This window comes from Hydractinia symbiolongicarpus, chromosome 13 (genome assembly GCF_029227915.1).
Source record: "Hydractinia symbiolongicarpus strain clone_291-10 chromosome 13, HSymV2.1, whole genome shotgun sequence".
Taxonomy (NCBI): Eukaryota; Metazoa; Cnidaria; class Hydrozoa; order Anthoathecata; family Hydractiniidae; genus Hydractinia; species Hydractinia symbiolongicarpus.
The window spans coordinates 24,601,033-24,624,660 of record NC_079887.1 but is presented as its reverse complement, the minus strand read 5'-3'; the positions used below and the strand labels follow the sequence as shown (position 1 = coordinate 24,624,660).

The following is a 23,628-nucleotide window of genomic DNA, read 5'->3' as shown; positions in this document are numbered from 1 at the left end:
CAATAAGTAGGAATCCAATAAGTAGGAATCCAATAAGTAGGAATCCAATAAGTAGGAATCCAATAAGTAGGAATCCAATAAGTAGGAATCCAATAAGTAGGAATCCAATAAGTAGGAATCCAATAAGTAGGAATCCAATAAGTAGGAATCCAATAAGTAGGAATCCAATAAGTAGGAATCCAATAAGTAGGAATCCAATAAGTAGGAATCCAATAAGTAGGAATCCAATAAGTAGGAATCCAATAAGTAGGAATCCAATAAGTAGGAATCCAATAAGTAGGAATCCAATAAGTAGGAATCCAATAAGTAGGAATCCAATAAGTAGGAATCCAATAAGTAGGAATCCAATAAGTAGGAATCCAATAAGTAGGAATCCAATAAGTAGGAATCCAATAAGTAGGAATCCAATAAGTAGGAATCCAATAAGTAGGAATCCAATAAGTAGGAATCCAATAAGTAGGAATCCAATAAGTAGGAATCCAATAAGTAGGAATCCAATAAGTAGGAATCCAATAAGTAGGAATCCAATAAGTAGGAATCCAATAAGTAGGAATCCAATAAGTAGGAATCCAATAAGTAGGAATCCAATAAGTAGGAATCCAATAAGTAGGAATCCAATAAGTAGGAATCCAATAAGTAGGAATCCAATAAGTAGGAATCCAATAAGTAGGAATCCAATAAGTAGGAATCCAATAAGTAGGAATCCAATAAGTAGGAATCCAATAAGTAGGAATCCAATAAGTAGGAATCCAATAAGTAGGAATCCAATAAGTAGGAATCCAATAAGTAGGAATCCAATAAGTAGGAATCCAATAAGTAGGAATCCAATAAGTAGGAATCCAATAAGTAGGAATCCAATAAGTAGGAATCCAATAAGTAGGAATCCAATAAGTAGGAATCCAATAAGTAGGAATTTATTTTAACTTTGTATTCCAAATGCAAAGTCTACTTCAATTGCTCTTTCATGGTCTAGAATGTTTTTCAAAGTGAGGTGTCATCTACGTTCACAGTTGATAAATTCATAAACCAAAGACTCATTCTAATTGCTCATAAATTATAATATTATATATATATTTAATAATTTAAAAATAGTTTTAAAGAAAATAATATAAAAAACGCAATTCTTACCACTACACTGCTGCAACATACTTCGGATGACTGGCTTGTAAAGATTTCTCGGTTTGCTCAAATCCGCCAAAACTCTCTCACATACTCTGGAACTCTCTCATATCATCTGAAACTCTCTTGCATCCTTACCCGTTCTCGGATTATGAGGGGTAAGTTGTATTCGTGCATAATAAAAATATATTTTGAACAATTTAGGAAAGGCTTATGTCAACAAGAAACGCTTTTGCCAACAAGTTGTCCATTTTTACAAATGTTAACCCTATTCATCCCGAGACGTAAAGAGAGAGGCGATTGCAGTGGTGAAGGTGGGGAGGGAAGAGTTATGCTGTACTGCCGTAACTTATCATTTGTTGTGATCGTAAGTCATAAAAATCATTGCTGACGTCATTGTTGGGGTATATCTTTCGTAAAGGATTAAAAATATTCTCTTCTTACTTTGAATAAAATTTTTTTATTTCATCGTAATTAATTAAACTAACTGAGGCGTCAGTTAGACAAAAACTGAAAAAAATGATACTCTTTTTAATGCGTTTTATTGTTCATTCAGTGCATTTTAGTGAGAATTGAATTAAAATTAATAGGTTCACGTAGCCCCAAACCTCAAAAACAAAAGTTACCTAAAAAACGATGTAAGGCAACATCAGAAATTCCTATAAAAACATAACAACCTGGGGCGTCAATGGGTGTGTTACGCAAGGGACGCAAAATATTTACTACGTATGAATAGGGTTAGCACTTAAGTATTGATGGTTCTTTCAACATCTAGAGTTCCTAAGTTTATGAAATTTTATTTTAGCGTTGCGACAGCCATTCCACCCACAATAACAACAACATCTTTCAGCTTATATGTTCTGCATTGAGGTATGTTTATATTCTTCCAAATTAACAAGGCTTACTATTTATTTTGCATAGGGATATGAAAAGCACCACCTTTTCTTTCGTTAACATTAAAAAGAGGGAATTACACCCAACTAATACTTTTTCTCTCTACGTAAGTGGATTTCTCTACCTTCAATTTTTTATTATGGTTTAAAGTGGATTCCATGCCCTCTGGTTATTATAAATAAATTTATTTCGTCAGGTTGTTTTTAACGTGAGTGAATTTCTTCTCCTCTTTTGTTGTTGTTTTTAAAAAGTGATTCCAATCCCCTTTTTTATTGTTGTTGTTCTTTTTAATGCAGGTAGATTTCTATCCCGGTTGTTTTTATTGTTGTGCAGAGTAAATTACAACTCCTCCGAGTGAATTTAATCTCCTCTGGGTGAATTTCATTTCCTCTGCTTTTTTAAAAATAAATTTATCTCCTTGCTTGCTGTGGATTTTTAAATTAATAGGTTTTTATCCCTTCTATGCCTTTTTTGATTGTCCAGAGTGAATTCCATACTTATCTCCTCGGTCGTTTTTATCACGAGTGAATTCCATCTCCTCTGCTTTTTATAAATGCATTTATCTCTTCAGATGTTTTAGCGCGAGTGAATTTCATCTCCTCGTTTGCTTACCAGTTAATTCTGCTGTCAAAAAAGCGTATTTCGTTGTGTTTTATCACCAAAAACTCAAGTTATATACGACAAATATTATATATTTAAAATATTTTTGTCTTATGTTATATGTTGAAATATGATTTAGTTAGAGTAGAGCGATGTGTGGTGAGATTGGAGTAGAGTGACGTCCGGTGTGATAGGTTCGGAGCTGGGTAGGGTAGGATAGAGTAGGAGGAAGGTTAGGGGTATATGTGGGGTAGGATTTGAGGTAAATGTGGAGATACGGGAAGTGAAGAAATTATAACGTCACAAAATTTCTTTGTACGTAACAATCATAAAAAATTTCTTTTATTATTTAAAAAAAATAAAAATAGAAGCTCAAAATATTATAGCATGAATTTCAAATATTATCGTGTCATTATATATTGGAATGGGATTTAGTAGAGCAGAGTAACATGTGGTGAGATAGGGGTAGAGTGGCGTGCGGTGAAATATGTTTAGAGGTCGAAAGGGTAGGGTAGAGATGTAGGATAGGGTAGGGGTGTAGGTGGGATAGGGGTATAGCTGGGATAGCATTTAAAAAAAGGATGGAGGTAACTGGAAGTGAAAGAATTATCACAAAATTTCTTTGTACGTAACAATCATACAAAATTTCTTTGATTAAATTAAGCCAGAAAGATCACTTTCTCTATTTTGGAAGTCTACCATTTCACAGTTGCAAATGAAATCAGTTTTCATAGAATAGTAATCAATAATAGTCAGCTTAACGTTTCTAAATAAAAAAAAATATAATATATACATTTAATATAGTTTATAGTAGAAGTGTAGTTTTATAAATGACAAACAGTCATTTAAAGGCTTTCAGGCACCTGCCTATCACAATGCCATCAAAAAAAAAACAGTGGACATTTTGCCACTCATGTTGTCAAATATGTTTTTTTAATTGAAACGACGCATTTCCAACAAGCTCATGGTAGCGGATATTGTTCTTCAATTAAAGGTAACTCTTCTACTATATACATTCTGCAAAACTTCTGTATTTTCTAAACTTGACTTGCATTTTCCATTTTATAATTGACACTTACTCCTCAGTTTGCTTTGCTTTTTTTCTATTATTTGTAGTTAAAATGTTGTAGTTTATATTTTATTAAAAAAAAATGTTTAGATCAGCAAAAATACACTTGAGTACATCACAATGTGTTGGATGACTGGCAGTTATAAAAATGCTTTTGAAGAAGAATAAACAACATTTAAAATCCGCGCACATTGGTCCTATCCATAAAATGTAAAGGTAACATTTTTTTTAACATTGTACACTTGTTGCACTTGCGTATCATGAATAGCTTTTTTTAAACCTACAAAAGACTTTATCGTCAGAAAAGAATGCGTTATTAGACGTGGCGCGTTTCTAAATTAAATTTGTATTCCTAACTGTACTTTTGTTTTATTAGATTACCATTCCAGTCGGCTGATGTAACAAACTCTTGTCAAATATATTATTACTGGAAAATCAATGTTGAGCTACGAAAGGCGTGCAAGCACACAGTCGCTTAACTCGACAACCGCCTAAGATATCAATACTATTTTCATGCTGAACGTTAAGCAAAATAAATCGATTCGCACGTTTATATTCTCTGCCATGGCTCGGCTGGAGTCTGAACCCAATGCCTTCCCCACTAAAGGCAAACGCTATATCACAAGGCCAATATTAGACCTGCATGAGTTCTTGTGCATATGGATCTTCTATTTGAGTTACTGAATATTTGCAAACACAGCAACCGCATAATTAGACAATTGCCAAATATATCAATCCTATGCCTATCTCAACTCAACGTAACAAGAAACAATTTACTCTTTAGTAGTAACTAGCTGTGGTGCAACCTGTCAATGTATTTTGCTTCTTTCTCAGAGTACGTGGTATCATTGCAATTATTGAACAAAAATTGCACACGGCTGTTACGGTAATTTGACTTCATCTTGATCTCAAAATAAACGAATGTGATAGTCAAAGAGGTATAAACAATCCTAAACATATAAAGATTGGATCAATAAATATATGCGGCGAGTTTTCGATTATCGTTGATTATGTGATTTAGTTAATGTTGGCTAACGAAAAACATTATCTTGTAGGTAAGAAAAAACTATTTTTTACCTATTTAGATCTAAGGTTAGGCTATCCAGATTTTTTAACGGCACGTAAACTGCTAGAGTTTACTTGGTTAATTTTTGCATTTATAACGAGTGAACGATAGTGAAACACAGCTAAAAAAATTTCTCGAACAGTTCTTTTTTATTTATTTTATTTTTTTATTTTATTTTTCCAATCGACAAAAAAATAAATTAATTTTTTAAAGGATTATAGAAATCTACACGTCGTTTGTGTTTTTATTGTCTGAAATAAAGCATGAATTTATATTTGGTCAAAGAAATGAATATAATTTGTTGCCAGTGAAAATTTCATACACTTCTAATGAATGTTTATGATTATAGGCCGAAGAAAAAACATAAAACGACAACAAGAAACTAATGGTTATTTTCAACGATTTGTGAAGAAGATTACAATTTCAATGGTTTCCAGAAAAGACAATGTGTTTTTGAGAAGAGATTTTATGTTTTTAATTGTACAAAGTGCTAATATCTTTAATTGTGTGCTCATATTTTCGCATCTAATCATGTAATTGCAGCTATTAAATGCTTTCCAACGTTTTATTTATTTTGACAAATAAATTCTTTTTTGAAATGGCAATCTGTCAATGCAGAAATACTGTGAATACAAACATTTGTTTACACACTTTTAATTGCGCATTGACTGAATCATTTTTAAAAGTGTATTATTTTTCTTCTTGTTTATTAGTTGCTGCTAATATGCGATATCATAAGCTATTGGAAATGCCTCTTACGCAAATTGTTCTGCTGACAACATGAGAAACACGACGCGATATTTTCCTCTTTTGTTAACTTTTACGTGTAATTCATAGTAGAGAATTGATAGCATCTTGTTATGGACGAAAAGAACTAGACTATATTTAGTAAAATATATACATAGTGCATCGAGAGAGTTAGTTTGAGGTGTAGCTTAGGCTTTAATGAATTTTTCATCCATCATTTCATTACATCTTTTCCTGGTTTTGATTCATACGTACAAATGATGTAGAAATGAATAATTTTCTTATTCTTCTAAGAATTCCCTAAATTACTTAAGGAAATTACAATTGGGAAGAATTTGATTGAATATGTTTTCAAACTAATACAGATACCTGTACAGCCACCTTTTTTTATTATTAAGCAGTTAACAAAAATACTTATTTAACTTTGATTATCTAATTTTATACATAAACTCTACAACTGGAAGGCATGTTTCATTGTCTAAATGACATGCCACTATTTTATAAATTCTTACTGTTAGAATCCAAGATATCATAAAGCCTACTATTTAAAGGGTTATTAATTGTATTAATGAAATTTTATGAGGTAGCATATACTTTATGATTTTACTATGTTTTATAATTCTAATTTGGAAATCAATTTTGTACGAAAGTCGATAATTGTACGGAGTTGTGAGCATATCATCAATGGATAATTTAGTCCAAGTACGATTTTAAAAGCTTGGTTAGAACGTAAAATGAAAATCAATTTGTCTGTCAAACGAAAGTCGATAAATGTACTAAATTGTGGGCATATGATCCAAATGGGTAATATAGGCCTCGTTTAATTTTGCAAGATTGGTTTGAACGCGAAATTGGAAGCGATTTTGTGGTTAAGCAAGTGAAAATCGATAATTGTATTACATAGCAGTGAGCAGATATTGATTACTACATTGCGCTATCAGGACGTAAGTATTCTCTTTGTTTATCAATCTGACGTATTTAGCTAAAGAAAGAAAGTTTCAAATCGGACTATTTATTTAGACCTTATCTCATTAAAATAATCGTGACAGCATCAGCAAAATGTAAGATAGAAAATCAATATCATTTCCTGTAAACCATATCAAGCTCATAAAAAAATTGAAAAACTAATTTTATTTTCATACAAAATAATTCCAATACTCTTTTTGCATCTGTCCAACATTTTCCATATTTATTGCCTCTATTTCTTATTCTTTTATCAATTTTAGGTCAAAAAGCTTCAGAGTAGTTGCAAGTCTGCGATAAATTTCGCCGTTGCTGTTTGTTACATTTTAACACTCCTATTGCGAAAACCATCGGAAGTTGTGAAGTTAAAATCACGGAAATGTGGAAAGTAGAAAAAAATAATCAATTTCCTAACCACAAGCAATTAAGAAGCCGTTTTTTTTAAGTAACACGTAGTTCGAGCTTCAGCTAAGTTAGAACTAGGATGTTAGGCTATTTTACTGGATCCAAAATCTTAAACGGTACTAATTTTTCTTGATGTCAGCATGCCCAGTTCTTCGATTGTTTAGACCTATTTAGACCTGGCAAAGTTGTATTGTTTGGCCATTCTAAAAAAGCGCCTACAAACTGATTTTCACATAACTGCTTTGCCAAGCAATGCAGAAGTAATTTTTTTTAATTAGCCATAATTTTTTAGCCAGCGTGGAAACACAGTATTTACTGGGATGTTGGTTACCATTTACATGCTAATTCCAAAACACAACTCCAAATTCGGAAAACCACATTAGATCCACTAACTTGCTAATTAAATATTTTCGCTGATGGGGGTGTAGCACCGAAGGTTTATCTGTGATTGGAGATACTGAGCCAGGCCAAAAATCGGCTTTCCAAACAGGATGGTTCTTTTCTCTGAAAAAATGCGAAATACAAGCTAGGTCAACCCATCCTTTTCAAAACACACTACTTTTATCAAATTTAAAAGTCAGAAAAAATGTTACGTATAATTTGGATTCCACAACATATTTTCTTACGATTATAAAACAAAATATTTGAATATTTTATGTGCTCAAAACATACTCCATATTATCTAATTCTAAAATCAATGAAATGATCTAAGATTAGCAACAAATTTACAGTACAATCCTATGTTACTAATTGAAAGCTTTTAGTGGTAGTGGCGGCAACGGTGCGTAACATGTCTTAATTTATCTAATTCTGAAGTCGAGGAATAAACATTAAATTTAAATTTGGAAATAAAACTTTACGTAGAATAGTAATAATTTCCTTTTTATAATTTTGTGCCATTCGTTGTGGTGCTATACATCAATGCAATTTTTTGTAATTCTTAGAATACTAATAATTTCCTTTTTATAATTTTGTGCCATTCGTTGTGGTGCTGTACATCAATGCAATTTTTGTAATTCTAGACTGAATTGTTTTCAGATGTTGAATTAAAATATCCTAATGAATGCTGCTTTCCTAATTAGAAACTTTTAGTGGCTCTGGTGGTGCTTAAAATATGTGTAAAATACATTGAGATATTTGAGATAATTTTCGGATTTTTAAATTTGATAACATTGATATTGTGTTGTGTTATCAAATTTAAAAATCCGAAAATTATCTGTATCTACCACAAGTAAACGCAAAACATCACTTTAAATATAAACGATTTGCTTATTATAATTTTGTGCTGGTGATTGCAGTGCTTAATATCAATGCAAGTTTTCGCATTGCCCAGTTAAGTTGTATTCAGATGTTGAACTGAAATATCTCAATGAATTTCTACTTTGCTGATATGAAAATTTTGGTGGTGGTGGTGGTGCTTAACATATGCGTTGTCTTTTAATCCCAAAATCAGAGAAATAATGTTAAATTTAGAAACAAAATTGTAGCTAGAATACTATTTATTTGCTTATTATAACTTTGTGCTGGTGATTGCAGTGCTTAACATCTATCAAGTTTTCGTGTTTCGCAATTAAATTGTATTCAGATGTTGAAGTGGTATATCTCAATGAATTTCTACTTTGCTAATATGAACATTTTGGTGGTGGTGGTGATGCGTAACATTGTGTTTATTGATTCAATTTTAAAATCAAAGAAATCATTTTAAATTTTTTTAAAAAAATTTTACCTAGCGTAAAATTAATTGGCTTATTATAATATTGTGCCGATCGTTGCAGTGCTTAACATCTATACAAGTTTTCGTAATTCTTAATTAAATTGTTCTCAAATTATTAAAGGAAATGTCTCATTGTATTACTATTTTGTCAATTAGAAAATTTTGTGCTTACCTTTTTTTTGAAAGAGTTTTATAGATATTTGTTAATTCATAGCTTAATAAAAAATTCAGCGAGATTATCGAAGCTCCTAACCAGCGTGGAAAGGTTCAACCCAGTATTTACTCGGATGTTGGTTAGTACTGCTGACTAGATTACCTATTAATTCTAAAATATTTTGCCAAAATTGGATAATAATGTTGGAATAGCAAACAAAGCATCGCACGAAAATATATTAAGCATATTCAATAAGACGAATAAGGTTATTTTTACATTATCAGAGAAAATACAGAACATATTGTATCTTGCTAATTAGGGAAATGTGCTGGCGGTGGTGCTTAACACATTAGAAAACTTATTCAAAGTTATGAAAGAAAAATATGACTTAGAATACTATCAATTTGCTCTTATAATTTTTGTGCTTGTGGCTGTGTTGCTATACATCTATGAAAGTTTTTATAATTCCGGAATAAGTTATCACGAAATTATAAATATAATACTTCTTTACTAATTCGAAACTGTTGGTGGTGGTGGTGACGGAGCTTAACATATGTGTAATTTGATCTAATTAAATTGAAATTGTGTAAAGTGAAAAACATTTTTTGTAGATAACTTTTTTGTAGATAGCTGTTTTTGATAGTCCTAATAAAAAATGCAGAAAAATAATCGAAGAATCTAGCCAGCGGGAAAAGTTTCAACCCAGTATCTAGTGGGATGTTGGTTAGTACTACTGGCTAGATTACCTAATAATTTTTAATAATAATTCAAAAATTGGAAAATAATGTGAGAGCATCATAGTATCTTTGATCCTTAATCAGGTTTCAAATAGCTCAAGTTAGAAGAACAGAATAGTGAAGTCTGCATACAAATACGAAGGGAAACGTCGTCGATATAAAGAAAAATAAAAACGGATAAAGCTTTAACCAAGCTGATAATTCGTGAAATTGCCATCGAATGAAAACGTCGTCGATATGAAGAAAAATAACAACGGATGAAAATTTTTAATAGCTGATGATTCTTGAAAAAGCCAATATCGACTTGTAAGCAATGCACTAGAAAAAAACACCTTCAAGTCGGAATTTCTCTACTAGTTGCTGATAGCGAAAACCTAATTGAAATTGATGTTGCCGAAAAATGCATGCCTGATATGTTAAGTTTTCTGACGTTACGGCGCGACGTCAATAACACTATTTTAACGTCATATCCTATATTAAATTAATGAAGCCATTCAATGATTTTTCACCGCGTAGGTAACTAGGGAGCACCTAATACTAACTTAAGTAATTTTCCAAAACCTGGTTCCCCAATCCGTTTCGGAATAGACGGTTTGATGACGTCATCAAAAAACCTTTAAACCCCAATATTTCTGCAACCGTTTGTCAAAAGTACCTGATGTTATCAGCGTTCGTAGATCTATACGATAGGCAACGGGTATGCAAATATCTAAAAAAGTAATTTTTGTCTTTTCGCAGGTCTTTGCTGACGTCAGCAAAATTTTAAACACCTTATATTTCCTTAACTGTTCATCAAAAGCAAATGATTTTAAACATCATTTTGATCAGAAGTTAGAGCTCTACAGAATAGAGGCAACGTGAAATCAAGGTTACAAATAATTTTTTTGTGGATTTTTCCACGGGCTTTATCGACTAGTGGTAAAATAATTTGTTCGTTACTAACATATTGTAAAATACCCTTAGTCTAGTTATATATGACAACTTGTTACGAAGTTTTCTAATTCTCAAGATTTTCGTGTATTTTATATGAAAAGTATTTGAAGAATTGACAGAAAGATTTCTTGTTCTGAAAAATTCAACTATGATTCGAGAAGAAAGAAAACTTATTGGTTAGCTACAAAACTTTTTCTACAAAGAAATTGAGATGAGCGTCAACATATGAAGTAACATGGCAATACTCGTAGAGGTGAGTAACTCGCACATTTCTACTTGCTCCAAATTACGTAGATGTAACTAAGAATAAGTACTATTGGATTACATATTTCTAAAATTCATTGACATTTCCTGAAAAGATGATTACCAAGTCAGTAATTTTAATGAACTTTACATTAGGGGTTCTTTTGCGTCGATCAAACAAGGAGAACGAAATATGCGTGCGCGTGTGCTTTTTATTGCGATTGCTGGAAAACTATATACTTAAACTTTAATTATAGGCTTTAAATTAACTAGTAAATTTTTTAACACTAAGAGGCATCTAATTACGCGCTATTTTAAAACTCATTATTTCCCTAGAATCTTCACCATGAAAGAAGAAGTTCAACAAAAGGGAAATGGAAAGAAGCGCCTGCATACAGTGAGGTCCAGCTGTTGACAATATCATGCTAAAGTCCAAACAAAAACAATATTTTGCATACGTTTGTAGACGATACACGTTTCGAAGGTAAGGAACTTAGGTTAAGAGCAAGAATAGATAAGAACATCAAAGCTTTTATTCTTTTAGATCCGTGAAATATGTCTTGCGCCTGAACATATTCTTTTTTGTAAGAATATACCCAGGGTCAGTTAAGAATATCTTCAAAATATGTCCTACCTCGATTGTTTGTTATAAATATAAAAACAATTTTCCAATGGCTGTAGCAAGCTTTATTTTATTAAGGCATTATATATGTTCAGGACATGGACATGCTAAGAATATATTCAGAATAATGAAGATAGTATTTGTCAAAAAGTTAAGAACACTGAGGCTAAAACGGAATAATTCTTATAAAATACACGGTGCATATCATAGAGAAGAATTTACATAAAACTGTAAATGTACTTTTCCCGTTGTTACTGTTTTTAACACTACAAACTGTTTAGTTCAGTCTTGATGTCGTTATAAAATAACTAAACCTAAATCCTAAACTTAAATCAATGTTTACATCCGAAAACACTGCATTGTTATCTTCTTTGATTTTATGCGTGATTTTCTAGATTATAATTTTTTTTGAATATTTCACTAGATATACAATATGCCAAGTTTTTATATTTCTTTTTCTTGTGTTTTAACTATTAATTTCTTATATTTTGAGTTATCGAATGGCAAAGCAAGTACACAGTTTTAGCGTATTTCGCTTTCTATAAACGGTTGCTAGACATTTGATTTTGTTGGACATTTCCATTTTTATCTTACAATTTTATTTATTTACTTATATTTTGTTGCACATGCGTATATTTTTAGACGTTTTGTTTCAGCGGTTATACACATAGAATAATGTAGATTGTGAGCAACCTCGATCCCAATGCATTTTTTTTTATCTTTCTGCCATCCCGTTATAAAAGAGACAAAGAGCGCTCTGATATACTTTTTTCCCTGTTGTACTTCTGGCATGTCAAAGCAAGTATAAATTTTAGCAGATTTCACTTTTTAAGTAACGGTTGTTAGACGCCTTTTGATTTTGTGGGACATAATACATTTTGCATTTTTTTGTTGTTGTTGTTGTTTGGTATCACTTACATGCATTTCATGAACTCACAGCATCCTATTTTAAAGGACCAAAAAGCTTAGTATATTAAGGGTAATGAAACTCTCCAATGATTGTCTATGCATATGAAGAACTTGATTACTGTTGATGTGAGTATATTCAATTAAGACAAGTCCTCAATTTAAATGTGTCAAGGTAATGAAAATTTACCTTATTCTTGTATCTCTTTGAGCATGTCTACGTTACCTATACAATAAGTACGAAAGAAACTATAATTACAAACTCTTATTTTGTAATCTTTTTACGACAGAATTTCGCGGCACTATGTCGCACCGAGGAGATCATAAAGTTTCTTACCACTGATTTTAACTACTTTACTTACTGTTTAACTACTTTCGCAGGCAGCTGTGTGAGGTCAAGGAATCGTGAAATTTCGCGCAAATACTTCCTTTTTTTATTTATACACTGTTTTTCATTTAGTGTTGGCGTTTTCGAAGTTAATTTACAACGTTTTGCATGCCCACGGGATTTTAAAAGCTTTAATTAACATTAATATTCCTGTATCTTTCTTTCTATATCTTTAAAAGCCTTTTTGTGGTGTTTCGTAATTAGTAGCTAAGACTTAAGACAGAGAAGAGAACTTGGCTATGTGATAATTTCTGAATTAATAAATCATATGATATGAATTTGCAGCTTTTGCAATTGATTCAAGCTCACGCCACAATAACTACAGCTTTTTAAAACAATTTCGATAAATCAGAAAGACAGAAGAGAACTTTGCTATGGGATAATAAGTTAATAAACATGTTTTCAAGATAAATTGAGCACTATTCATAAGATTTAACCGAATATGAAATTGTTTAACGCTATAAAGAATAATTTCGACAGCTATTAAAGAAATAAAAAACAGGGATTACAATAAATGAAAAAGCATAACTTCTGGCTTAATATAAAGTTTACATATACATTTATCTTCCAATGGTTTCGTTTCATCCGTTATTTTTGAGTTATACTTTATTAGGCTCGATGGCATTTGAACGGATCATCACAATGGTGCAGTGTATTTTCGTTAATATATCGTGTAATTCTACGTGTTAATATAGGTGTTGTACTTACCCCTTTTTCTATCCTAAAGAAATAAAGAATATTGACATATTATATTATTAGCAACAGTTTTAACCAATTTTAATTTTTTTTTTGTGCAATCTATCTTAGCAACAGTTTTAACCAATTTTAAATCCCACTACTTTCACAATTTTTTAATAACATTTTCCTATGTTGCTAGCAAAAATTTTCATACAGTTTTTTAAATATATCTATTTTACACCTGTCAAGTCATAAAGAAGGTAGGGGCAGAATTTGCCGCATCTTATTTTGCTATATATATACTAGAACATAAAGAAACTTCATGCCCTCCTTGTAAGTGAGATTTTCAAAGTCAATTTATCAAAAAAGATAAGAGATTAAAGGGGGACCCGAGGTATAAAATGTTGTTGGACTTATATTATGGAACGTAAAAAGTTGGTTAACAAGTCTTTTTAAATTTTTTATAAAGCTCCTCTCCTTCTCAAGATATTCACATCTAAAGATATTTAATTATACTGCATAAATTGTGATGTCATATTTCAGTAAAAGCAAATTTCGACATTTTCGATTAAGAGAGGATGAAAATTGAATTAAACAGAGTTCTGCTATGCTAAAAACAGCCTAACCAAAATGCTAATAACTGTGAAAGGTATAACAACTATTTAAAACCTATTTCCCTGGATGTCATGAAGTAATGGAAAATATACACGACCATCTTTATAAGGCAACATTAAAAGTTTCTTTTCAACTTGTGTGTGTGTTAAAATCTTCCAAACTTTCCCTATATGACTAAAACCTCGAGTGTAGTAGATCCCAAGTTTTCGTGAATCGATTGGTGTTTCATAAAAAGGTTCAAGCATGCTGGATTTAAAAATGATACACTGATACTTATCACCATCAACAAAATTTTTAATCTCGCAAATGTCACCTTCATTTGAGAGAAAAAATACGTCTTTACCATTTTCCTTGAAAATTTTATTGCACTGAGTAGATGTTTCAGAAGACTTCTTTTCAGCAAGACGTTTCACCACCTGAACAATGGGATTGTTGCTATTTCGAACCATTTTTTTCAAACTTTGCATGTAATTTTCGAACTTAAATGCAGAAATAACTTCTAAAGAACATTTATGATGAATGACATCATCAGCCAAATGAATTAAGGCATGAACGTTGTATACATTAAACAACTTTCCATAAACAAAAGCAGCATTACGAACAAACCAGGACAACAGATCTTTGGCATACTGAGCAAGATCTGAATCTAAAACAGCACTAGCATTTAACAAAATTGACATGGACACATGCAAAGCCAGAAAATGTTCGTAAACCTTTGCATCGATAACACCCTTAAGTACAACTGGACCAAGGTATAGCAAAAACTGACGATATTCAGTAGCTTTCCAATAACAAAGATCTTGTAATCCTCTTGGCTGGCGATTAAAATTAGATGGCATTTTTCCATTGTAGCTAACTAACCTTTCTGATAAAATATTTGATTGCTGGTGTGAAATACGACAGAGATTTGGCCCTTTCAATAAAAAAGTAAGAACACGTTTTAAAACTCCAAGTAACACCAGGTGCATGTAATCTAAGGGAAAATCATTAACACAATCAAAACCAATATCTACTAAGGGCGATCGTTCTTTTTGATGAGTACCTTCAAAGATAAATCTAGAAAAATCATGGTTGGTACGCAGGTCAGCATCATTAAAATCATTAAAAACAATTCTGTGTTCCAACCTTACACCTTTAGCACAACATCGTTCACAAGAATAATAACCAGTGTGACCTATTGTACACTTTAGAAATGATCTGGCTGGAGCATCACAGATTATGGCTTTGATAACAAATGTAAAATGTTGATTTTCAAAATTTACACCATCACGTGTTAAGTTTTCAACTTCATTGATAAAGTCAGAAAGAAATTCACGAACAGATGTAGGTTTTGTGTTCCCATAAAACAAAGCGATAGGGAAGACATAACTGGTATCCTTAACAGAACCAAGAATTGGCCAGAACTGAGAGTTTGTTGACTTACACAATGGGACTCCATCAATATTAACCAGCAATTCAAGTGTATCGATTTGATCATTGATAAATGTGACAGCTTGAATTAATGAACTTTTAATTCCTAAATAACAGTAGCTGTTCGTACCATTAAAAACAACATTTTTTACAGTTCGAGGGGTTTTGAGCAAAGTTCGGCTGTCTTTCGGAAGATCAAGTCCTGATTTTCTTAAAATGAATAGAAGGTCATTAAGGGAATCTCTACCTAATTGGTACTTAGTGGCCCAGCTAGCAAGATTATCTTGTAAAGTTGGCTCTACAACATCCTCTTCAAAAGAAAACAAGGAAGATGCGGAACTTTCTTCTTCGTTTATGTCAACTGACATGTCTGGGGAGCTATCAAATTGTGGTTGACTTTCAATTTCTGATGTATCATCTAACATGTCATTACTACTTTCGCTATCCTCCTGCCTTAAAAACTCCTCAACTTTTTGCTGCAACCTCCGTCGTTCATTCCGCCTCTTTGACTTATCCATTTCTGAAATAAATTTAATGCTTAGCTAAAATTGATGTAATGTTAGTTAAAAATATAGCTAGCCTGTGGATAAAATTTAAACTAGCTTTACAATTTCCATTAAGGACAGACAGATCCACTCTAAAGTCATAGTTACAAAACTTATTTAAGATGTTAAGATTTATTCATCAATGTTCTTAATAAAATATTTAGTTAAATAATTTTTAAGAAACGTCAGCTTTTAGTTCAGGTCAAGTTACAGAAACGTGTCTGTGACCGGCAAAGTATATGTCATTTTGCCGTAAGAAATAGCTGCAAGATGTCACAAATACTTCTCTGTATTTTGTATGACTTTCAAATAATCTTAATTTGGAAATTTTGTTAAAACACAGGTACTTTTTGTGATGTAAATACTTTTGTTTAATTTAAAAATTCAATTGTACAAGTCACGCAGAATCAACAGGGTTTGTGTGTGGGTGGTGTGGTGGCTTTTGGGTGTAAAAGGCTTATAAATGTTTGCTAGCTAGCTAGCTGGTATAACTATAAACTTTTGTGACTAGCTATTTTCTCTTTAGATAGCACGTAAAACTTAGCTCTATGAGACTTATGGCTACACCAGCTGGCTAGAAACACCTAGCTACAACCCTGGAAAAAAATATTTTTCACTATTTTTCCAGGGTTGCAGCTAGCATAGCTACTAGCTTTAACAGTAAAAAAAGTAAACAATAAAATAAATATATATACATGACCTTAACTGCATACGATCCATAGCTCTTAGTCCCCAAACTCGCTTCACAAAATAAAAAGATAACTTTTTTGGTGCTCATGAAAAAACACGATCAATTTTAAGAAGAAACAAGCCTCAGCTCTATATCGGGCTACCATATTGCCGAAACTCATTTGATGAATAATGCAAATAAAAACAAAAACAATTTTAACTTACTTTCTGCAACCAACCGGTTTCCTTTCTCGACTTGGTTTTGTTTAAAAGTTACCGCCACTTCAGACATTTAAAATTGTACAGACGGGGGTAATAGTTAAGGTTTTTACTTTTTAATCACTCTTTTGAATGATAAATACAGATTTACCCTGCTATTTTAATACAATACAAATTTTTAAAATCAAGTTATTGTGAGATATATTTTTTTTATTGGCATTATCATTTTTACATGAAAGAAGTAATTAAACATGTTACCCGCGGAGAAATAGTAGACCAATTATATCACGAATAAAAACCGGTCTTTATTCGATCTTTTTTGCGTCTTTCAAATGCGCGTCTTAATTATGCACGAAAAAGACGTCTTAAAGACGTCTTTTATCACAAACGAAAAAGACCGTGCCTGAAAAAGACGCATTAAAGACGCCTTTAAAATGCGCGTCTGACACATGCGTTTTAAAGACGTTTAAAAGACGTATTTCGGGTGCGCGCATATCTCATGCGCAAAAAAGCTCCAGAAAAGGCGTCTTTAAAACGTCTTGTGCCGGCTGGGATGATAGTTCTCCGCCATTTCAAACGTGTCAAGGTAATGAAAGTTTACCTGATTCTTGCACCTCTTTTAGCATGTCTTCGTTACCTTTACAAATTTCAAACTCTTTCCGACAGAATTTCGCGGCACTAGGCTGCACCCAAGGGATCATCAAATTTGTTACACATTTATTTTAACTAGTTTACTTACTGTTTAACTACATTCGCAGACAAGAAGCTGTAAGATGAAATAGACTTTTCGGTTCATGCTGACGCTGCAATGAGTACAGCTGATTTGGCTGCTGAGGGCGACGTTTCTCGCTAGCAGCTTGTTGCCAATTACGTCGGCGCTCAGCAACCTTTTCAAACATTTTACGTTGCCTCCTAGAAATGAAAATAAATTATAAAGGAACATGTTGCAACAAATTTATGCTTTCATGAATATTCGAGCACATTCTTTTCAGCCCTTGTCCCTTTTTTAAGAAATATTGCATTCCTCGGGTATAAATGCACTATCAAACGAGGCAACAATACAAAACTTTTGGTCTTGGTGCCAAATTGCAGGGGGAGACTTTAGAACAATATAACTTTGTTGGTTTACTTACTGTCCTTCTTACGAATTTTATTCCGGCAACACCCTTGAAAATTGTGGAAAACGATTCCACGGAAGAGTTTGTCTCGGCATAATGATACTCGCTCGATCTTCAAATGTACGTCACTTGACCCTGATAGTGCACGATCATTCAAAATGGCTAGTATTGGTGGAAGTAAAGATGTGTTTTGGTATCATTAGATAATTTTGAGGATGACTGATAATCTTATGGAAAGACGAAGATAATTACTTAAATGAATTTTCGCACGAACTATGTGAATTTGTTTTGTTTTTTTCTGAATATTTATACAGAATGAAATCGCCAGTTTTTATGTACATTATATACAAAGAACTGCTATCATTGACCGTCCTGTTGAAGATGTAGTCTTTTAGTTTAGTTTATGCAGTCAAATCAATGATTGTCTATGCATATGAAGAACTTAATTACTTACTGATGAGTAAACTGATTTACTCGTAGCAAACTATCCTCATTTAAATGTGTTAAGGTAATGAAAATTTACCTTATTCTTGCATCTCTTTGAGCATGTCTTCGAACTACTTTCGCAGGCAGCTGTGTGAGGTCAAGGAATCGTGAAATTTTGCGCAAATACTTCCTGATGCCAACATAGAGTCCTTTTTTATTTATACACTGTTTTTCATTTGGTGTTGGCGTTTTCGAAGTTAATTTACAACGTTTTGCATGCCCCCGGGATTTTAAAAGCCTTAATTAACATTGAGCACTATTCATAAGATTCAACCGAATATGAAATTGCTTTTTCGACAGCTATTAAAGTAATAAAAAACAGGGATTACAATAAATGAAAAAGCATAACTTCTGGCTTAATATAAAGTTTACATATACATTCATCTTCCAATGGTTTCGTTTCATCCGTTATTTTTGAGTTATACTTTATTAGGCTCAATGGCATTTGAACGGATCATCACAATGGTGCAGTGTATTTTCGTTAATATATCTTGACATATTATATTATTAGCAACAGTTTAGTTGTAACCAATTTTAAAGCAGTTAAGACAGGGATTACAATAAATAAAAAAGCACAACTTCAGGCTTAGTTAATATTGAGTTATAATTTATTAGGCTCAATGGCATAAGAATCAATTACTAAACTCTTCAACAAAATGATCAAAAAGTCGATGTCTGACTCCTCTAGGTCTTTTATCATTGTTTCTATAAAGAAAATGCAATAGCAGGAATAAATCTACTAATGGACTAATAAAAATTTACTTACTGAAGCTTAACCGTTGTTTTGAAATACGTAACCACTAATACTCAATTTGCTCCGTAATCCCACTACTTTCACAATTATAACATTTTGTTATGTTGCTAGCAAAAATTTTTATACAGTTTTTTAAAGATATCTATTTTACACCTGTCAAGTCATAAAGAAGGTAGGGGCAGAATTCGCCGCATCCTATTTTACAATGATAGCTCTCCGCCATATCAAACGTGTCAAGGTAATGAAAGTTTACCTGATTCTTGCACCTCTTTTAGCATGTCTTCGTTACCTTTACATATTACAAACTCTTTACGACAGAATTTCGCGGCACTAGGCTGCACCGAAGGGATCATCAAATTTGTTACACATTTATTTTAACTAGTTTACTTACTGTTTAACTACTTTCGCAGGCAAGAAGCTGTGTGGAGTTCAAGGGATCGTGAAATTTTGCGAAAAGCAAAAACAAAAAGTAATTGCTAAGTAGGCTGTATCTTGTGCTTATAGACTTTTCGGTTCATGCTGACGCTGCAATTAGTACAGCTTGTTCAAGCAATTTCGATTAATCAGAAAGACAGAATAAAGGAACTTTTTTGTATGATAATTTTTAGTAAATCATATATGATATGAATTTGCGACTGTTTCAAATTTCAGAGATGACAGCTCATTCCATATACTAAATAAATTAGATGCTTTTAAATACACTAATTAAGAACGATGTTTTCAAATCAATCGATCATACCAGCGTTAATTGTTTTGGCTGCTGAGGGCGACGTTTCTCGCTAGCAGCTTGTTGCCGATTACTTGATTACTTACTGATGAGTACAATACAAGACATGAGAATTGAAATACAAAATCAAGTTCTTTCCAAATTTCGTCGTTTGCCAACTGCAAAACCATTTTGTCGATAAGTGATGTCTTTCCAATTCCAGCGATACCGATAATTAAGACACATTGGTCTTTTTGTTGAACGTTATCTTTAATTTCTATTATTTCTCTCGAAGTAGAAAAATGTTTAAGAAAATGTTCCTGATCACTTGAAAATTTTTCGTTCCATTGACCTATTGACAGGTCTACGTACACCTCATTGCGATCCTTACTTACATATTTCTTACCGGAACTTGTTTTAAACGCAGAAGGAACATTAAGTTTTTCTGACTCCACAACGAAATCACTGAAACTAAAGTTAGCTCTTTTCTGCCGTTTGCGTTTTATTCTAGCACGAGCAATAAAGTTCATAAGAATGAACGCATTCGTCAGGAAAGAGGCCAAGAAGTAAAAAAACTATATAAATAGATGTTGTTGTTGCAAAATTTAACTATTGGGAAGTTAGAAAGCAAAGGAATTACTGTGTTCCTTAGAGTACTGAAGAAGGGTCGGGGGAAAAACTGTATTTTCCGGAAAGGTCATTTTTGTTGTATTTGGATGATCTTTTTAAAGATGAAATCTTTCGCCAAGATTTTTTCTAAACTCTACCATGCACCCGTCTATTTGCCCACATTCAATGTCGACAACCCTCGAGTATGTCATATTGCTAAGCCGATATTCTATCCTACAGGCAAAAGCAGATCAAAAATCGAGAATTTTAAAGAATGGGAAGAAGAAATAATGTGTTTCGCTGGCAACCTAAACTTTAAAAGCAGGGTCTGTTAAAAGCTTTTTCTAAAACAGAGCAAAAAATACTTAAATTTTACGCTTATTAAAACACTTTCAATGTTTTTTATCTGTTTTTTTTTTTTTTTTTTTTTGCGCGATGAGGTTTCCTTCTTGCCCACAACAGACTACACCCGTTATCTTGTTAAAGAAACAATTTTATTTCAAATGATTTTATCAATAATATCTTCTCGCTGCAGTTGCCCAAGTTCCTATTTTAATTTTTTCCAGTATATTTTGTTCTTGGCTTGTTCAAAACATTTCTTCATTTTATTTTCATGGGATGTTGCTTCAGTAAATTTTGTGCAATTTCAAGATTATTGCTAAGAATCTCTCAATCGGCGTTGATCATTTGTGTAACAATTTTCAAAGCAGTCACACTTGTTAGTTTGTTGTAATCAACTTCTTGTTCTAATTGATTGTTAGAAACAAACAAAATTTAATTGGAATGTGTGTTTCTCTAGACACATTTCACTTATTTTTACACGATAAAGATCTAGATACAGTGGAGTCTGTCTGAAGCAGACATCGTCAGTGCAAAACGTTTCACACGTTTCTGCTTTAGACAGGTTCCATTGTATTAACGTTCGAAAAAATTATGTAAACTAAAAAAATTACCTTTGCTTACCTTGACATTGACTGTGTAAACCCTTTACTTGGCTTTTTAGCTTATTGCTGTCATTTTTTAATTTGCAAATGTCATCCTCTAAAACTTCTGTGCGATGTGGCAACTGTTGGTCTTCCAATTCTCCAATTTGACCAGATAACGCTTGACCTTCTAAGTTTTCCATGCGACTTTTCAAACCATCTGTACGGCTTACTACATCTTGTCAGTGAGAAAATAAGTGATGTTAAATTTAAAACGAAGACCAATCAAAGAGAACACAACACAAGTCCTTTAAATTCATGACCTTTAAAATTGTAATTTAAACATTTTCTTTTCAATATAAATGCACCATTCGTAAAAGCACATAAAATAAAATAAATTTTTGATTTTGTAGACTACTTATTTACTTACTCGAGCCATGCTTTGACAAGGAATATATATAGTCGTATATACGACAATATCATGAGCAACATTTAATTTTTTTTTTTTTAATATTTTCGACAAATAGTTTTTTAATAATTTAACATTAGTTGGGGCGGAGTATAGGGAGAATATTGGAGGGGGGATTTATGAAGTCCTAAGAGATAGGAAGTTGCAAAAACTGAGTAGAAAATTAGACAAAACTAAATGACATAAATAGAAGGCTAACTTCAAGAAAATATAAACGTCCTGTGGTGAAAGCCAGTGTTAAAGGTACAAGAGGTGTAAAATAAAAAATATAAAAGGTTGTATTTATAACATAGAAATCAAGAATTATAAAAGATTCTTATTAAAAGTGCAGAAGCAAGAAAAATATGACTAAGAACAATACTGATAAAAAAAAATACTTTAGTTACCGAAATAAATTTTAAGATCAAATACAAAGTTTTTTACCTCCAATATACAGCAGGTTACCTAGTAAACTTCAAACCTCTAGTTTAGCATTTTTAGGATTATCGAGTTGTTATTGTTTTGGTTTTACAATTTTTTAGTTATCACACAGACGAATCCACCTATCAATAGTTAAAACTAAGTCACAAAATCGCCTACTGACTAGGCATAATAGTCTGTGCCTTTCCTTAGCAAGGTCTTCAAAACATCAACTTCAAGAATGTTCTGTAATACAGCATTTCTTTAACCATTTAACAAAAAGACATGATCAAATATATTCTTTGACTAGCACTTCAAGCATTACAAAATAGGCAACGTGTAAATAAAATTCTACCAAAAGAATATGTGTATCCACGAGTCATTGATGGCGACATTAAAATTCAAGTCATGAGTCTTTTTCTTTGTTCTGCTGCGTAAGTGTGTTTTTCCATGGGCTTTTTCAATTAGTAGTATTTTCTTTATCAAGTTATCACAATTAAATATACAAGGTCATAAAAAAGACACAAAAGTAAACAAATACCTTGTTCCAAATTCGTCTCGTTCCCCAAACAAGTATTTGCCCCCACAGATATGTCCATCACTGAGGGAGCAGTGTTTCGCCAGTTTCCATCAACTGGCGAAAACTAGACTGCAGATAATTGTATACATCTTTTGGTTGAACCGGCACTCCGTTTCTGTGAAGCACAAATAAAAGTGCATCTCGAACTGGTCCCAAAATAAACAAAGCTTTCCAAAGTCATATCTATTAAAACCAGAGTATGTGAGCAAATACAGTAATACACGGTCTCAATAGTAACACACCGTCTCAATAGTAATACACGGTCTCAATAGTAATACACGGTCTCAATTGGCAATAGCGAAATTCTGGCTTGAAACTTCCTTTATAAACGCATAAAATCGATCTCTAACATTTCGAGTAAACGTTTGTTATATTGTTATATTTTATTCTTTTTTTCTTCCCATATAAATTCCAAATTGGTTGTTACATCTTTATACGTAAGAAAAAAGCAAATTTTAGTTTCTTACTGATAAGATTAATGGACAAAAAGTTAAGAACTACCTCAGAATATTTGTTAACTCAAGATTATATAACGTGTTACAACATCAACCCTATTAATCCTAACCGGATGGGGTGGGGGATTTGTGCTTCCGCCCTGTTAAGTTTGTAGCAATAATTTCTTATTAAGTTAATATAAGAACACGACAATTAATATGGAAAAACTGAAAAGAAAGTTCATGATGCTTGGGATGTTTTAAGAAAAATCGCTTTAGCTAAATTTTACCGCACTTGAGATACGAAAGGTAAATGGATGTCCAGAAGTATATCTTATGTTTTAGGGGAGAGCAGTGTTGCCTGAATAACTTGTAGAAAAATATCGCGCCAAGAACAGTCAACTTTGTTCCAAGGGCTGTTTTTCGCCATTTGACAAAATGACATGTTTAAGGA

The 23,628-nt window shown here is 32.3% G+C and overlaps 2 long non-coding RNA genes across 2 annotated transcripts; both read left to right on the top strand.

Moving 5' to 3' along the window:
- Positions 1-2,708: 2,708 nt before the first annotated feature.
- On the top strand, positions 2,709-4,433 carry LOC130622848 (uncharacterized). Its single transcript, XR_008981104.1, has 3 exons — positions 2,709-3,607; positions 3,773-3,898; positions 4,059-4,433. It is a non-coding gene; the product is annotated as an uncharacterized LOC130622848 (long non-coding RNA).
- A 16,906-nt stretch (positions 4,434-21,339) lies between these two features.
- LOC130622849 (uncharacterized) lies at positions 21,340-22,107 on the top strand. The gene is made up of 2 exons (XR_008981105.1): positions 21,340-21,985; positions 22,055-22,107. It is a non-coding gene; the product is annotated as an uncharacterized LOC130622849 (long non-coding RNA).
- Positions 22,108-23,628: the final 1,521 nt, after the last annotated feature.